The following is a 15,894-nucleotide window of genomic DNA, read 5'->3' on the forward strand; positions in this document are numbered from 1 at the left end:
AATCGCGCCGAAGTGCGCAGGGGTCCCTTTAGTGAAATGTCCATCATAGTGGGTAAATGGCGGGAAGACGGTGCACACCTCGAGTGTGTGGGCGGGGCCAAACGGACGGGGCGTCCATGCGAGCATGCCTCTTGTGTGTATAAAAGGGCAGAGACCGATCAGCAGATTAGTTTTTGGGCTGATCAATGAGTCACTGAATTAAAGCTTCAACTAGGGCACATGCTTTATTGATATCTGCAAGTGTTTCCTGTTGAGGTTTATTTTTTTGTGCCAGGACCGTCGTGCCCGAATGAACCCTGCCCTTCATATTTACTCAAGAAGACACCACCGTTGAAATAATTTACGATGGCGCCGGCAAGCTGCCAGCGCCATCCTGCAATAGTTACTTAATTAGCTTCAACAGGAAGCTCCAACTGTTAAAATAAAGCAGGCGCTCGAGCCCCTGCTGTATCTTATCTATTAGAGCTTCCTGTCGAAGCTAATTAAGTAACCATTTGAGGATGGCGCTGGCAGCTTGCCGGCGCCATCGTAAATTATGCAGGCTTGAACTTTTGACCGCAAAATCCGCTCCGATCGCGGATTGCGGATTCTCGGTAAATCCGCGAGAGTTCGCGGATCGCGGATTTACCGAAAATCCGCAAAATCCGCGATCGGAGCGGATTTTGCGCTCATGCTTAATCCACACACTCACGAATAGTCTCCGATACCTCTAAAAGAGCGGTTTCGGTACTATAGCCTGTTCTAAATCCAGACTGCGAGTCATGTAGCAATTGGTTGGATTCTAAATAGTCTGCCAATTGTTTCTGGGCAGCCTTTTTCAGGATTTTTGCAGGCTTTGGGAGGAGAGAAATCGGACGGTAGTTGCAGAATTGTAAGGGATCCGCATCCGTTTTTTTCAAAATCGGGATTAACATTGCCTGTTTCCATGCCATGGGGAATTGACCCGAGCGTAACGAGGAATTCCAAATGGAAAGGAGGGGGCTGATCAGTACAGGGGAAAGATTGCCCATCACTTTAGCAGGAGCCGGATCAAGCGGCGACCCTGATTTGCATTGGATAAGTAAATTTGTGGCAGTCTCAGAAGTAAGCTCTTTAAAAGAATTCAGCGAAACTTTCTGAGAGTCAGTATTACCGGTCGGAGGGGAAGCCAAAACCGGATTGAATGAGGAAGTTAACTTAATAATTTTATCCTGAAAAAAGTCCGATAGCCCATTGCAAAGTGCCTGGCTAGGAGAACTCTGAACCATCATGGCCGGAGGGTTAACAAAGTCCTTCACTATCTTAAAAAGAATTTTAGTAGAATTCTCTGCATTCTTAATTTGCTGGGTATAGAAATCTCTCATAGTGGACCGTTTTAATTTTTGAAATTTGTTCAGGGCAGTCCTATAAATTACTTTAGACTCAGAATCATATGTCTGCCGCCATTTGCGTTCCAACTGTTTACAGCGGCTCTTTTCCTCTCGCAAGGCGGGGGAGAACCAGGGGCAGAGGGCCTAGATCTAGAGGAGGTGATAGGATTTAATGGGGAAATGTCATCAATAGCAGCTAAGAGAGCGGAGTTGTATTTCGCCACTTCTTCGTTAAGGTCCTTAGAAAGAAGGTCAAACTGGTAAGAGAAGCGAGGATCAACGGCATCACATGTGACTTTATGCCATTTTCTCCCTATTTCCCCATTCAGAGTTGAGGGGATGGGTAGTGAAGGGATAGTAAGATCAAAAGGAAGAAGGAAATGGTCCGACCAGGTAAGGGGAAGTGAGGGAAGAGTGGTGATACCAGGATGATTTGTAAATATCAAGTCAAGAGTATGACCTGCTGTGTGGGTCGGGCCCTGAACTAATTGGGACAAAGTTAGTCCTTGCAGGGTCTCAATTAAATGAGACGCTTGTGAACAAGAGGGATTGTCAGCATGCAGGTTAAAATCTCCTAGTACAGTAAAGTGAGAGTGTCTGAGGGAGAAATCGGCTATCATGTGCAACAGAGTGGCTAATGATGACGTTAAAGCATTGGGGGGGTTATATACTAAAATGCCCGCCAATATAGTGGTAGCCGAATCCAAGATCGTAAAATACATGGCTTCAATAAGCCCTATATTGGTAAGTTTCTTAACAGTCAAATTAAGATGTGACTTTAGAATGACGGCAAGACCACCCCCGATTTTAGCGTTATCACGATTGATACCCACTAATCGGTACCCTGAGGGAATGGCTAAGTGGATATCAGGTTTTGACGTATCTTTAATCCAAGTCTCCGTGAGAAATAAGATGTCCCAGGCATGGGTGTCGAGTGACAACCATATCTCACTAGCATGACGAGGAAGGGAGCGACAGTTGATTAGAGCAGCCTTTTACATCCGAGGGTAGCTCTGGCATTTAGCCAACTTCAAGGACTGAGAGAGACGATTAAACCAAGGGGTGAGAGTGAACTCACAGCGTGCACATTTGAAAGGAAGGCCCTCTAGTCTGAATGGGCAGCAGCAGGCAGCTGGTGTGCAAATACCTTGTCTAATCTCAAGGTGCTGAGTTCTGGTCCAGCAGATCTTTGTGGCCAAGTTGACGGGGGACCGGCACTGGGCGCGGGCCAGGCGCGGACGGGCGCAGACGGGCTTGCCTTAGGCATGAATGATGGATGCAGGATGGATGGGTGGGTGGATGGATGGATGGGTGGATGCATGAATGAATGATGTATGGATGCAGAATGGGTGGATGGATGGGTGGATGCATGAATGATGTATGGATGGATGCATGCATGCATGATGGGTGGATGCATGATAGATGGGTGGATGCATGAATGAATGATGTATGGATGCAGGATGGGTGGGTGGATGGATGGGTGGATGCATGAATGAATGATGTATAGATGCAGGATGGGTGGGTGGTTGGATGGATGGGTGGATGAATGATGTATGGATGGATGCATGGATGCATGCATGATGGGTGGATGCATGATGGATGGATGGGTGGATGCATGAATGAATGATGTATGGATGCAGGATGGGTGGATGGATGGGTGGATGCATGAATGAATGATGTATGGATGCAGGGTGGGTGGATGGATGGGTGGATGCATGAATGATGTATGGATGGATGCATGGATGCATGCATGATGGGTGGATGCATGATGGATGGATGGGTGGATGCATGAATGAATGATGTATGGATGCAGGATGGGTGGGTGGGTGGATGGTGGGCGGATGCATGAATGATGTATGGATGGATGCAAGGTGGTTCGGGCTCGCTCGCTGCGGTGCAATATGCAAATTAGTTTATGCCCCGCCACTTTCAAATGTCACCAGCCGCCCCTGCAACACAATGCCACTCTGCAGTAGATGAATAAACTGATTACACACTGAAAAGGAGATTCAGCTGGGAATTGATAGAAAGTCCAGAGTGAAACATAATACGGAAATAAAGAGCAGAGCGCCAGCGAATTTGGCGGGCTTTGCTATTCGGCCTTGATGTGGTCACATAATTAACCAAGCTCTTCCTCGACAGCTTACACCTTTCATCTTACTGTGTTTCCATAAGCCTTTTTCAATTGTTTTCCTCCGGCTGCTTTCCCTCCCATCGCATCCACCGGTGTCCCTTCATGCTTGTTTCCAAATACCGCAGCCAGTAATCTCCTGCTCCAACTACTAATGCAGGAGGTTCAGGCCCCTTCGGCAGCTCTCTAGTTTGCACTCCAGGTCTAGTATCAAGGGAAAATCTATTCATAAGCAGGGATGCCAGGAAACTGCTCCTGCTAACAGCTGCTTTTACCACTCTCACGAGGCCCTGCTGCCTCCTACCTATCTGCTCTCTGTGCTATCTCAGGGGTCAACAGTGGGCACTGCCAATACTCGTGAGAGCTGCACTGGTACATATGGCCTGGTACTCCCCCAAGTCCCCTTTTTTACCTTTGTTGCCTACGGCCAGCCCTTGCCCGGATGGGGTCTCCCTCCCTCCTTCAAGGCAAGTATTGAGACCACACCAATTTTGGATTTTTGGATTAGGGGGGTGTAACCCCCCGGCCGTATTTATTACAAAAATTAAAAAACATTATTTATTAACATTATTTACAATTACGCAGAAAGGCCAGATACATTGTTAGGCCGATGATGTCATATGGCTAACCTTAACTTAATACACATGACACTCCTACTGTAAATCTAACAATGCATATATACACTTTCTGCGTGTCCCCTCTAGAGCCTACGGCAAGGTCAATGAGTGGCTCGTATTGACTTCCTTTCACTAAACAACTTCACAGTGGGCACTGCCCTCACTACAATAAAAACCATAATTTCTTCCAAATCATAAGCGGTCTTTTCTCTCACTTTAATTGCCACACAATTTTGCAGTGGGTCAGCTACCAATCAGGGAACTCTGCGAGCACTGGCCATATCTGAAACCCAGAGACTCCGGCAAATCCAGGGTGGTGTGGCTTAAATGGATTCCACAAAGTTTTTTTACCCTGCATGCCCTCCAAACGTCAAACTTCAGTCGGAGCCAGATATTTTACTCACATTCCTGTATTCAGAATCTGTAAGTGTGCCTAAAATTCACACCACCCACCCAGCGTTAACACATGTCTCCTGGCAAAAACGGTATCTCACTAATGTGACTAATTCAGGGACAGGAACATCGGGATAGACACACATACAATAGTAGACCCACGTTTTATTTGTCAATAGGTTAGACTGAATATCCTTGTGAGAAAAACGAGAGAATGGCAAAGCAGAGATTCAAACATAGTGAAAATGTGCTTTTATCTGCAGACCCTGGACTCCAACAAATCTCATTAGATTTAATTTAGAGATGCAGCTTTCAAAGAAAATCTAGACTAATGGCAAAATAATGCTTTTATTAAACCTAAAAGGGCACTGCAAATCAGACTTATGAACTTCAATATATGCAATTGCACTCCATCTTCTGGGCTAAAATAGAAAGCGCGAAAGGCTCAGAGGACTCCTATAGAAGATGCGTTAAACCGGGGGTGGATTACGAGGCATTATGTTTTTTAGTACTATCAACTAGTATGAAAAAAAATGTAATGAATTTTACACGGCAAAGGGGGCACAAATTAGGGATTGGTCTAGATACAGAGAGCTGCAGCAAGGCTAGAAAGCATTCGCATGGGTTGGGTTGGGTCTGGCAGAGCATCTTGTATGCAATCTGATCTGTTTTTTTTTACTATCTTTAGGTTATGTTGAACTGGTTAAATTGAGTTGGTAGAGGACAGGCATTTTAGATCAATGTACTAGATGTAAAAAGTAAGCCAGAAGCTTCGTACATAAAACTGCATTCTGTGGTAAATTGCAGAATGTTTGGAAGACCACGTGCACAGATTTTTATTATTTTTCCTCCTACAAATATTCAAGCAATCATGCAACAGGGGGGAACACACAAAAGCACCCTACAAACGGCGGAGGACCACTATTGGCTCCACCTGAAAGGAGTCGGCCATCTTGTTGGCATGCTACTTCTTCTGCATTCACATTGCACTCTGGACTTCCATTGGGTCCTTTCCCCACCACTCTTTCAGCAAGATCTGCATGATCTGTGTGTGGTCAGTAGCAGGGGACACACAGGCTTAAAGACCCCTGCCACCCTGGATACATATCCTTTGAGTCCGCGTTCTAGAACAGGGTGCCCTACACAGTAGTCTAAGATAATCTGTGACGACTCATCGATTTAAATACAACATCATCATGGAATAAGGAACCAAGAGTGAGAAGAAAAAGAGAAGGTAATTTGTAAACGCATCACTAAAACAGATTCAGGAATATATGATATAAGTCAATCTCAGCAGATACAATTAGAGGTCTATTAGACAGGGGGAGCAAAGTGGCAATTTTTTTTCCCAGCAAGATGATTCAGTGAGTTAAACTCTCACAGTTAACATACACAGGAATCCATGATTTCCTCAGACTTCCATTCTCTAAGTAAGTATCATTAAATTGTATGCGAACACCTAATATTTTTACAATGCTTAGAGATTAACTGAATTATGGGTCGCTATATAAATATATCAATTTTATGCATTTCTTCCAAAGTGCTATAGAAATGCAAACCTTTTTACCTCTTCTACCCCTTCGCTATCCATCTCAATCCAAATAACTGACTAACATATTCTCCACTCAAATTACTTTCATTTATTTATTTATAAAGTTTTATATAGCGCGAACAAGATCCCGAAGAATATCAGAGGGCTTTACAATATGTTGAAAGAGAGAACAAAAATGAAATGTACACATATGGATAAAGCGAATTCACCAAAAAACCAAAGGTTACAGGGACGTTATAGTTAGGCTCAGCTTCAACAGACATTCACCACTAATAGTTTATGGGTTCAGGAGTGGAGAGCTACTGGCCGAAAAAGCACTTCAACGCCTCGTCAGGGATATTAAGCGCTAAATAAATGCAATTACAATACAATGAAATATTTTGAGAGACTGCAAGTATAGCAGAGAGCATGGCGGCATTGCATCCATTTTCAGCTTGGGTTGTGACCTAGCCTAATGTTTTCTAGTCCAATGCTTTTCCATTACAAATCATTGTTATTAGGCGTCTTATTTTGGCGGAAGCAGCCCATGATTTCAGTTTCCAAAACATAATAGGCTATCAAATTTTAGGCAGGTCCAGTTGAATTATGCAACTCTATGGCCAAGGTGACTTCTGCAAAAGTATGGACTTATCGCAATTGCCCCACAATCCACTGTTTCTAGCTCAAATTGATCAAACATTTCAAATAAAAGCAACACACTTGGTGGGGTCACAAGGCACACCTTTTTAGGTCGAAGCCTGCATAGGCTGCGCATGCGTAGTCTTGCTGGCGAGAGATCTTATGATCTTAAGGAGCTTTTACTAGTGGGCTTTAAGCCCTGCCCCTCTTTCCCATTGTCTGGCGTCGCCGTTTATGCTAAACAGTGGCCAGCCATTGGGAAAGAGCACTTGGTGACGTACAGTTTTCTCTATTTCTGCCGCCCCGCTTGGACGGACTGACCTGACTTCATGCTGGCGTTAAAGGTTTGTTATCTTCATGGGGCGAAACAGATGGCCCCATAAAGAAGATAATAAACCTTTTACGCCAGCAGGAAGTCAGGCCAAGTACGTCCAAGTGGGACGGCAGAAATAGAGAAAACTCGGCGTCATGGCGAGCGCTTGTTTCGTTACGTACTCGAGAAGTCTACCCTGTGACTGGACAAAAGAAAGAGAAATCCAAATCTTTGAAATTAACGTCTTATGCAAGCCCCACGGAAGGAAAGGAGGAATAAACTACTTTTCTGAGAGCAGGTAGGGGAGCGCGTTCTTGCTCTACAGGCCTGTCCCTAAAAAACGCGACAGCAGGAAGTCAGAGCGGGGTAATGTTCTCCATGCCAGGCCCCTCTTCTGTCCCAGCCGCGCTGACACCGCCGCTCCCCGGGCCTTCCTCGCCAGTTGGATATACCCTTTCCGCTGGCAGGCAGTGGCTCGGGTCATTCGCATGGGGACAGGACGCCAGCGGGCCCGCGGGTTCATGTACTCTGCAGCCTGCATGAGACGCGAGGAGGGGCGCGGGCAGGCGACCGAGCCCAAGCCGAGGAGTCCCGGCGACACCGCGGATGGGATGGCGAGTCTGACAGGAGGATCGTGGAGGCGCACGACAAGGCATGCCGGGTAACCACATTTCCCAGCAGTGAGCCACCATGGCGACTCTGTGTCCTGCAACCCCTCCCCTGTCCTAACTCCTCTGCCTTCTCAGAGAGGGGCCGGCACCGTAACACCACGCTAATCCCGCACAGCTGACTTCAGGCATGTCACATGTTTTAAGGTGCACTTGAGGGGACCGGGTGTAGACATTTTTAGTTTATGTGGCCAGGTTTGGGTATGACTGTAAGGTTTTGGAATCTAGTTTGAAGAAAGTTTTGACATCTTGCACCAAGAGTCGCCAGGGCTTCACACATGGTGCTCTTGTTATTCCCCAGAGTGTCTGAGAATGGAATGCCTGCCGTCGGGGCTCCCTTTGAATCTGCTGCGTGACGGGCGGCCGGGCCAAGACCATGGCAGCACCACCACGCCTGCCTCGGTGTGCCACCTGGGAGCCAGCAGGGTGCAGGCGAGGAGGAAGGACAGCGCAACGGGAAGAGCGGGACAGGCGGAGCCATGGAGAGTCGAGTTTACAACAGTGAGAGAGCTTCGTGCTCTGAGGGTATCATCACAATAAACAGAACTTGAAGCATAGGAGCGTCGTTGTGGTTTTACTTTCACGTACACTTTTGTGACAGTACTGGAGTTATGGATTTCTGTGGTGACGTCAATGCACAATGTTGATTGTTATAATGTCTGTTGACTATGTACTTTTTGTTCCTAAAACATACTTTCGGCAAAAATAGTTGGCACAGCTCAACTTTGAATTTTGATGACAATTAGACTGTTACATCTGTTATGTCAGGGGCATTTCAGGGTGCAGGCCCAGGCGATGCCTATAGCAGCTACATAGGACCACAATACACGCAGGAGCTGGTTGGGATGTACCTAACACGAGCGGTAAGAGCACCTTTAATTAAGCCCTCCGCCCGGAGTCTCAGTTGACGAAGAGACATGGTGGCGTTGTCAGATGGCTACCATAGGTAGTAGGCAAATGCTTGGAGAAGTAAAGGAAGGTCTCTTTTGCGCTAATGTTCTCGGAGTCGAGCTTACATTTTAAGCGTCGGACCGGTTGTGACCATAAAATGAAATTGAACAGAAGGATACTGGTCTCTTTATCCTCAGTGTCCTAGTTAGGCTTCCCGAGTGTGAATCTGAGCTTGAGGGTGCGACTGTTGTGCTCATTGATTGAAAAGTGGGGTTGGCAGTGCCTTCAGAGGGCTGGGTTACGTGGAACTTTCTGTGATCCTGGGCAAATCACTTAATCTCCCCGCACCTAAAAAAAGGAATGTGTCCTTCTGTAGTGTAACTGGTGCTTATTTAAAGCACAACAGACCTTCAGGTCGAGTTCGCGTCACGCTAAATAAAATTAGAACAAAAACACAAGCATTACAAATGCAATAGGCCTAACCTTTGATTAAGTTAAAGCCATTTGCTTTGCTATACAATACCATTAGCAAAGCAAATGGCTTTAACTTAATCAAAGGCGAGACCTATTGCATTTTCAATGCATGTTAAAGGGTTAATTGGTGGCCTATTAGGTACAAATTGCTGTATTCAGGTATTAAACTGGTACGAGGTGAAACTTTTGCTCAGACAGTATTTGTGTGCATTCACATGTATTCCACGCCACCAGCAGTCACCCTTGGAATTTAATTCAAAGCATAACCTGAGGTTAATTGCTCAAGGTGAGAAGAAATTGCAGCTCTGATGAGAAATTCTTACAAGAATCTGCACGAATGACACGTAGGTTTCAAGAGAGACAATACTCTAAACAAAAGATGCAAAGAGTTCTGAAAAAAGTTAAGACAATCAAAAGAAAATACCTTTTGGTCAGTAAACCAAAACAAGATACTAATCCCTCCTCCATCAGATGCACCACAACGTACAATACGGAATCTCAAGAAGTCAGACATACGTTTGTGATAAACACTTAGGGAGTCACAATCGCCACCACCCAAGGAAGTGATTAAAAAGCTATATTGGGACTGGGTCCAGAACAATGCGCTGAGGGCTGCGGATGGGGGCACACTTACGGATCAATTCTTGTTATTTAAGTGTGTGAGGAAATTGGAGCCCTTCCTCGACCTGATAACTAAACCCCTAGATCGTGCGTTATACCTAAAACTGCGATATGGGACGCTTCCAGTGCATGAGTTCACGGCGAGGTGGTCATACTCTGGTGCCCCCCTGCGTTCATGCCCAGGTTGTGTGGCACCAAAGGAGTCTGTGGCCCATTTGTTTTTTGCCTGCCCAGCTTACAAAGGAGCTCGGAATCTGTGGTTGAAACCAGTCTGCAGGGAATTGGGGTTGAGGTGCCATAACCAGGCACTTCGTGTTCTCTCTACGGACAGCTCATCTTCCATCATGATTTGCGGGGTAGCAAAATTCTTGGGTAGTGCGTGGTTGACGCGCTCCAGATTATTGAAACTGCGTCCGGGGGTCTTAACGGTCTAATGCTGCATGCGCTGGTAGTAAATTAGAGTCTGCTGTGCATCTTCTTTTATTTGTTTTAATAATTTTATGGAGAATTGGTAAATGTATATGTATATGTATTTCTTTTATGGTGATTAATTTGCCGAATAAAGATTATGATAAACACTTAGAAAACTACCCGAGATTAGCTTTTAGAAAAAGCTAATTTTTAAAGGGCATATTATGCCGTAACATTATCACCACGAAAACTAATATAAGTCCAGTTCAAGGCTTTTATAGATGCAGTAAATGTAAGGTGTGCAAGTACAGATAAAATGCTAAGATCGTTCAACTGAACTTTGACCGCCAGAAATTTGAAGTCCATCATCTAACATGTAACTCGGATTATTGTGTCTACTGCCTAAAATGCCCATGTAATACATTTCACAGTGGCAGTACCATTCACAAAGCAAAAGTCAGAACCCTGGAACACATGAGGGCTTGGCAGGTGGGAATTTAAATGTCGATATTCCATAAACCAATGTAGTCAACCTTCCTGCTTAACTTTGCAGTATAATTACCAACATCATTTGATCCACAATGGTATCACAGGGGGGATGACATGGCCCACCGGAGTCCCTGAACAGCCTCAATATTTCTGCTGAGGGGCTGCGGAGAAAGAGAAACAGCAGTTCTCCTCAAGTCCAATGTACTTTATATTCCTGCTGTTGCCTTTCTAGTCCCGAAGACCTCAGGTAGCCAGGGCTGCGCCAGGGCTTACCAACAGGTTGGCCACTTGGCCAGTAGTTACTATCTCGGTTGGTATTTTTAAGCCATGACATTTACAAATATTGGGAACTCTGCAAAAGTTAGTAAAAAAGGAAACTTTCGTAAAATGATAAAGACATGGTTGTTTGATCAATAATCCAGCTTCTGATATCTGCTTCGTCCGTAGCGCCGAGACGCCCAAGGGCATTTGTTGCGCTTTATAAGTTAAAAAAAAAAAATACATTTAAAACAAAAAAACAACAAAAAAAACAAATAGAAAACTGGTTACTCCAAAACTATTTTACAGCTGCCAAGACTATTAAAAGATGATTATTAAAGCAAACAGATATTTAAATGTCAAGGTGAGATTGAATTAAGGGAATTTTACAGAAACGCGTATTCAAATATTAGCTCCTGGCCCTCGGGGTCTAAAACAGAAGCATATGACCAACATTATTCACTAGGGGTGGGCAAGCCGGCAAACTAACAGGGGGAGTCGAGCAACTGACAGCCACGGGCCTGGCTTGGCTCTGAGAGCCTGTGCACGGGCCAAGCCCTGAAAATATTCGCCATGTAAATCAACAACAAACATCCTGCAAAAATATGATAAAGTCTCTTCAAAATAAATAAACGTGTATTTATTTAACACGCAAAAGCAGTTCGCCGAGGTATATTAGATGTTATCACTGCATTGCGACGTATTTAGTAACAGAGGCAGCTTTTACACTTAAATATTGAAACAGTCATGCCCCCATCCTGAACTATGTGACTACAGTGAATCCCATAACCAAAGAAGCTCGGCAACTCACCCATGTTCCGCTTACAATGTCACTCATTGAATGCTTATACCTTACATATGTTATGTTCATGTTCATGTTTATGTTATGTATATGTTTATACAGATTTTTGTCATTCTATTACTGTAAAGCGCTCTGCTACCTCCGGGTCTTGACAGCGCTATAGAAAACTTCCTAAATAAATAAAAAATAAATAAATAAAAATCCTAACTTGTAAACACTTGTAAACTAAGAGTCACGCCAGTTGTCATGTGTACCCCATATGTGGCCTAGATTCCTAATATGCACGAGGGAACATTAACATCTACGAAAATATAATAAAGAAGAGGTTTTTGTACAGAACACATCCCATGCTCACTATTTGAAGGTGCTCTTATATGTTATAATCAAAAAAAAGGAGGATCAGCAAAATAAAATATTTGCCTAGGATCAGAGAATTTGGTCAAGCGGGGTAGCCGAGATTGATGCTCGGTGTTTATGGAATTCAGCCAATAGGTGGGTATATCTTTCGCACTCCTTTTTAGGTCTCGCCTGTCGATGCGCATGCGCATCGAGCTTGTGAGCCTATTGCGGCTTAAACAACCTTTAACTAACAAGCAAGGAATCGTGGCGATTCCTTGCAGTGCCCGTGACTTTTAAGCTCAATGCGCATGTGCATTGAGCTTAAAAGCGCGTGCACATCAGTTCCCTCAGCCGCAATCGCCGTCTGTTCCCTCAGCCGCATTCCTCCGACACCTTTTGAAGTGAAGCTTAGCTTCACTTCAAAGGCCCCGGCTTCTTCACACCCACATGCCGCTCTCCCCGCTCCGCCCCCTCCCCTGCCCGCCGTGTGCATTTCTCCTCCACCCCCTCCCCACAGCAATGCCCTCCGTCTTGTTTTTTTTTTTTTTGCATTACCATTACCATTCTATGATTTAAACACATTTAATAATGTGAGGAACATAATTCAAATAAGGTGAATCACTGGCACATAGAGAGTTGGTAATCTATGATGCTCGGTCCACAGCCTATTTTTATGCAGGCATTTTCAAATGCGAGACGTTTATTAAAGCAGAATGTGGTGCGATAGCACCGTCGACTGAGAGCTGGCTTCTGAGGTCTGTGCACAATCTTTTCGTGTCACACAAATTTAAATCCTGGCAGGGTCGAGTCAGCATTTTATTCTTCTGAAAAGCTCAGTAATAAACCCTGGAGCCTCGTTCAGCTAGTGGTAAAAAAACACCCATCATCGTTGGGCTCTGTTTTATGTTTAACTAAAAATCCCACAAATGTGTAGGCTTTCACCCTTTCTGCTTTGTTATGAAGTTTGTGTTTATTTCGGCTATTTGTTGTCATTTCTAATTCAATGTTTTTGGGCGTATGTTGCCTAAACATGCCTTGCCATAGACAATGTTTTGTTGGGGAGGGGTTCTGTGTGCATTCCAAATCCGTGTGAGTGCGCGAGCTCCTCATAGCCTATCAGCGAGTTTGTCGGTACGAGTTTTCTTCCATGTCTGTCATGCGGTTTCCGAGAACAAGCTCTCTCGTCTTCTTCTAGACAAGTCCCTGTATTTTAGCACATATTTAGTTCTTTACTTGAATTACTTCACACCAGTTCCACTTGTTATGATGCTCCAGGGTGCGCGCGCCATTTTGAGTATGCAAATTCCGAATTTCCTTCTGCGAGGGGTTTGCTGAAATACGTAAAATCCCGTTGCAATGAAAAAGAACGAGCCGAGTGCCCGAGAACGTCTCATGGTGGCTACTTTTTCTGCACAGCTGGATACATCGGAGCCTAGCACGCAGAGGCGATTACATATTTTGTAGCGGGAAACACCTCCCCCGTGCCCCTTTCAACTGCAGCATCCTTACGCCTACATACAGCCGTGGGCTCCAATTGCAGAGCACTTCATTTATTTATAAGGAGAAGTGGAATCCATATTTTTACATATAAATGTACCTTTTAATACAAAACTCCAGATTCATTATATAATAAACTCTGCTTGTTGCCTTCTTGCATTTTTTATTTAGCAAACTCTTAAATGATATCATGCTTTACGTTTGCACCTACTGCTCTATAACAATGCACCTCAGTGTAAACCAGGGACCCAAATGCCTACTGTGAATGCATTTTTGTGAAACTCTTTTGTAACTACGATGAGCCAAAATATAATTTAGAAGGGTGCTTCACATCTCAACGCTGCAAGATCTTTGTATGCGTCTAGAATCATGCATTTTTAAATGTAAACCGGATGCTCTACAACGCGTGATTTGCTTCTATTGAAAGCCAACACACCTTGCATACACAAAATATTCACTTATTCCAAATTATTAAAACATTTAATATAGAAGATATACATGCACTAAATACCACCAACATTCTTCATCTCATTCTTTAAAATCGTATTTCCTTGGGTTTGTTGTACAACACTGAGTGACAATCAAACATTTCAAAGTCCAATAAAAATTACTATCAAATGCAAAAATGCCTTGAACATTTTTTGTAAATTGAGAAAAGACAAATAGACAAATTAGCTTTTCAAATACATAAAGACATTAACAACTTCCCCAAAGTATTTTTTACTTAAACTACTGCAATTCAGCATTGTAAAGACAAGAGGGACTTATTTCACAGGGGGTCACACAATGACTAAGCGGATCCCTAGCTGACTTCTTCAACATTATGAACATTTGAACGGTATTTCCTTTCCGGTATTTCCATATGAACGGTATTTCCTGCCTCTCGGAAGCCCGGCGAGGACTCACAGGCGGCCGTTGTACATTTGTACCCTAAAAACCATCGTGTGAGGGGCAGGGATCCACTTGTGTTTGCACTTCGGTTGCCTTTGAAAAGAAACGCTGTCACCCTCACTCACCCTCAACACCTCACCCTCACTCACCCTCAACCCCTCACCCTCACTCACCCTCACTCACCCTCACTCTCAACCCCTCACCCTCACCCACCCTCACCCACCCCCACCCACCCTCAACCCCTCACCCTCACCCTCACCCTCACTCACCCTCAACCCCTCACCCACCCTCACCCACCCCCACCCACCCTCACCCTCACTCACCCTCAACCCCTCACCCTCACCCTCACTCACCCTCAACCCCTCACCCTCACTCACCCTCAACCCCTCACCCTCACTCACCCTCACTCACCCTCAACCCCTCACCCTCACTCACCCTCACTCACCCTCACCCTCACTCACCCTCACTCACCCTCACTCACCCTCACTCACCCTCACCCTCACTCACCCTCACTCACCCTCAACGCCTCACCCTCACTCACCCTCAACCCCTCACCCTCACTCACCCTCAACCCCTCACCCTCACCCACCCTCAACCCTTCACCCTCAACCCCTCACTCACCCTCACTCTCACTCACCCTCACTCACCCTCAACCCCTCAGCCTCACCCTCACCCTCACCCTCACTCACCCTCAACCCCTCACCCTCACTCACCCTCACCCTCACTCACCCTCAACCCCTCACCCTCACTCACCCTCACTCACCCTCACTCACCCTCACTCACCCTCACCCTCACTCACCCTCACCCACACTCACCCTCACCCTCACTCACCCTCAACCCCTCACACTCACTCACCCTCACCCTCACTCACCCTCAACCCCTCACCCTCACTCACCCTCAACACCTCACCCTCACTCACCCTCACCCACACTCACCCTCAACCCCTCACCCTCACTCACCCTCAACCCCTCACCCTCACCCACCCTCAACCCTTCACCCTCAACCCCTCACTCACCCTCACTCTCACTCACCCTCACTCACCCTCAACCCCTCAGCCTCACCCTCACCCTCACTCACCCTCAACCCCTCACCCTCACTCACCCTCAACCCCTCACCCTCACTCACCCTCAACACCTCACCCTCACTCACCCTCAACACCTCACCCTCAACCCCTCACCCTCACTCACCCTCACAACACATATTGTGTTACAATAGGTGTCACATTTGCGAAAGATAAAACTATCTAGAGATGTAGCATAACGACCAGAGCTGCCATATAAGTCACGTAAATACAAAACATGTTGCATTCCAAATGCTATAGGTGTCACTCATCCATTTGCAAAACGAAAAATGTCAAACTCTTCTATTGCGAGACCTATTGCATTTTCAATGCTTGTTTACATCTAAGATTATGTTTTGTTTTTATTTTTTTGAGCCTGAGGTGAGAGGGAGGTTGGCAGGGAGGTGGCACAAGAAAGTTTGGCTTGTTTTGGGCTCGAGGGTCAACAAGGACCGCGAGCGGATTCAAGACCAGGCACATGGTTCAAGCTTTCGGTTTTTCACAGAGAGAGATGGCTAAC

The 15,894-nt window shown here is 45.5% G+C and overlaps 1 protein-coding gene across 4 annotated transcripts in view; it reads right to left on the reverse strand.

Annotated features, from left to right (window-relative positions):
- The window catches only part of SEPTIN11 (septin 11), a 606,565-nt gene that overhangs the window by 572,969 nt on the left and 17,702 nt on the right, over positions 1-15,894 (reverse strand). The window lies entirely within an intron of this gene.

This window comes from Lissotriton helveticus, chromosome 2_1, assembly GCF_964261635.1.
Source record: "Lissotriton helveticus chromosome 2_1, aLisHel1.1, whole genome shotgun sequence".
Classification (NCBI taxonomy): Eukaryota; Metazoa; Chordata; class Amphibia; order Caudata; family Salamandridae; genus Lissotriton; species Lissotriton helveticus.